The sequence below is a fragment of the Bufo bufo genome, chromosome 8 (assembly GCF_905171765.1).
Source record: "Bufo bufo chromosome 8, aBufBuf1.1, whole genome shotgun sequence".
Lineage (NCBI taxonomy): Eukaryota > Metazoa > Chordata > Amphibia > Anura > Bufonidae > Bufo > Bufo bufo.
Genome location: NC_053396.1, coordinates 229,330,899 through 229,334,013, shown reverse-complemented (window position 1 = coordinate 229,334,013; position 3,115 = coordinate 229,330,899).

Below are 3,115 nucleotides of genomic sequence, written 5' to 3'. Positions count from 1 at the left end.
TTACTGTAAGAGCAGTGAGACTATGGACTCTTTACTGTAAGAGCAGTGAGACTATGGACTCTATACTGTAAGAGCAGTGAGACTATGGACTCTTTACTGTAAGAGCAGTGAGACTATGGACTCTTTACTGTAAGAGCAGTGAGACTATGGACTCTATACTGTAAGAGCAGTGAGACTATGGACTCTACTGTAAGAGCAGTGAGACTATGGACTCTTTACTGTAAGAGCGGTGAGACTATGGACTCTTTACTGTAAGAGCAGTGAGACTATGGACTCTATACTGTAAGAGCAGTGAGACTATGGACTCTTTACTGTAAGAGCAGTGAGACTATGGACTCTTTACTGTAAGAGCAGTGAGACTGTGGACTCTTTACAGTAAGAGCAGTGAGACTATGGACTCTTTACAGTAAGAGCAGTGAGACTATGGACTCTTTACTGTAAGAGCAGTGAGACTATGGACTCTTTACTGTAAGAGCAGTGAGACTATGGACTCTTTACTGTAAGAGCAGTGAGACTATGGACTCTTTACTGTAAGAGCAGTGAGACTATGGACTCTTTACTGTAAGAGCAGTGAGACTATGGACTCTATACTGTAAGAGCAGTGAGACTATGGACTCTTTACGGTAAGAGCAGTGAGACTATGGACTCTTTACTGTAAGAGCAGTGAGACTATGGACTCTATACTGTAAGAGCAGTGAGACTATGGACTCTTTACTGTAAGAGCAGTGAGACTATGGACTCTTTACTGTAAGAGCAGTGAGACTATGGACTCTTTACTGTAAGAGCAGTGAGACTATGGACTCTTTACTGTAAGAGCAGTGAGACTATGGACTCTATACTGTAAGAGCAGTGAGACTATGGACTCTTTACTGTAAGAGCAGTGAGACTGTGGACTATATACTGTAAGAGCAGTGAGACTGTGGACTCTTTACTGTAAGAGCAGTGAGACTATGGACTCTATACTGTAAGAGCAGTGAGACTATGGACTCTTTACTGTAAGAGCAGTGAGACTATGGACTCTTTACTGTAAGAGCAGTGAGACTATGGACTCTTTACTGTAAGAGCAGTGAGACTATGGACTCTTTACTGTAAGAGCAGTGAGACTATGGACTCTTTACTGTAAGAGCAGTGAGACTATGGACTCTTTACTGTAAGAGCAGTGAGACTATGGACTCTATACTGTAAGAGCAGTGAGACTATGGACTCTTTACTGTAAGAGCAGTGAGACTATGGACTCTTTACTGTAAGAGCAGTGAGACTATGGACTCTTTACTGTAAGAGCAGTGAGACTATGGACTCTTTACTGTAAGAGCAGTGAGACTATGGACTCTTTACTGTAAGAGCAGTGAGACTATGGACTCTATACTGTAAGAGCAGTCAGACTATGGACTTTATACTGTAAGAGCAGTGAGACTATGGACTCTTTACTGTAAGAGCAGTGAGACTATGGACTCTTTACTGTAGGAGCAGTGAGACTATGGACTCTATACTGTAAGAGCAGTCAGACTATGGACTTTATACTGTAAGAGCAGTGAGACTATGGACTCTTTACTGTAAGAGCAGTGAGACTATGGACTCTTTACTGTAAGAGCACTGAGACTATGGACTCTATACTGTAAGAGCAGTCAGACTATGGACTTTATACTGTAAGAGCAGTGAGACTATGGACTCTTTACTGTAAGAGCAGTGAGACTATGGACTCTATACTGTAAGAGCAGTGAGACTATGGACTCTTTACTGTAAGAGCAGTGAGACTATGGACTTTACTGTAAGAGCAGTGAGACTATGGACTCTTTACTGTAAGAGCAGTGCGACTATGGACTCTTTACTGTAAGAGCAGTGAGACTATGGACTCTTTACTGTAAGAGCAGTGAGACTATGGACTCTATACTGTAAGAGCAGTGAGACTATGGACTCTTTACTGTAAGAGCAGTGAGACTATGGACTCTTTACTGTAAGAGCAGTGAGACTATGGACTCTATACTGTAAGAGCAGTGAGACTATGGACTCTATACTGTAAGAGCAGTGAGACTATGGACTCTTTACTGTAAGAGCAGTGAGACTATGGACTCTATACTGTAAGAGCAGCGAGACTATGGACTCTATACTGTAAGAGCAGTGAGACTATGGACTCTTTACTGTAAGAGCAGTGAGACTATGGACTCTTTACTGTAAGAGCAGTGAGACTATGGACTCTATACTGTAAGAGCAGTGAGACTATGGACTCTATACTGTAAGAGCAGTGAGACTATGGACTCTATACTGTAAGAGCAGTGAGACTATGGACTCTTTACTGTAAGAGCAGTGAGACCATGGACTCTTTACTGTAAGAGCAGTGAGACTATGGACTCTTTACTGTAAGAGCAGTGAGACTATGGACTCTATACTGTAAGAGCAGTGAGACTATGGACTCTTTACTGTAAGAGCAGTGAGACTATGGACTCTATACTGTAAGAGCAGTGAGACTATGGACTCTTTACTGTAAGAGCAGTGAGACTATGGACTTTACTGTAAGAGCAGTGAGACTATGGACTCTATACTGTAAGAGCAGTGAGACTATGGACTCTTTACTGTAAGAGCAGTGAGACTATGGACTCTATACTGTAAGAGCAGTGAGACTATGGACTCTATACTGTAAGAGCAGTGAGACTATGGACTCTTTACTGTAAGAGCAGTGAGACTATGGACTCTTTACTGTAAGAGCAGTGAGACTATGGACTCTATACTGTAAGAGCAGTGAGACTATGGACTCTTTACTGTAAGAGCAGTGAGACCATGGACTCTTTACTGTAAGAGCAGTGAGACTATGGACTCTTTACTGTAAGAGCAGTGAGACTATGGACTCTATACTGTAAGAGCAGTGAGACTATGTACTCTTTACTGTAAGAGCAGTGAGACTATGGACTCTTTACTGTAAGAGCAGTGAGACTATGGACTCTATACTGTAAGAGCAGTGAGACTATGGACTCTATACTGTAAGAGCAGTGAGACTATGGACTCTTTACTGTAAGAGCAGTGAGACTATGGACTCTTTACTGTAAGAGCAGTGAGACTATGGACTCTATACTGTAAGAGCAGTGAGACTATGGACTCTTTACTGTAAGAGCAGTGAGAC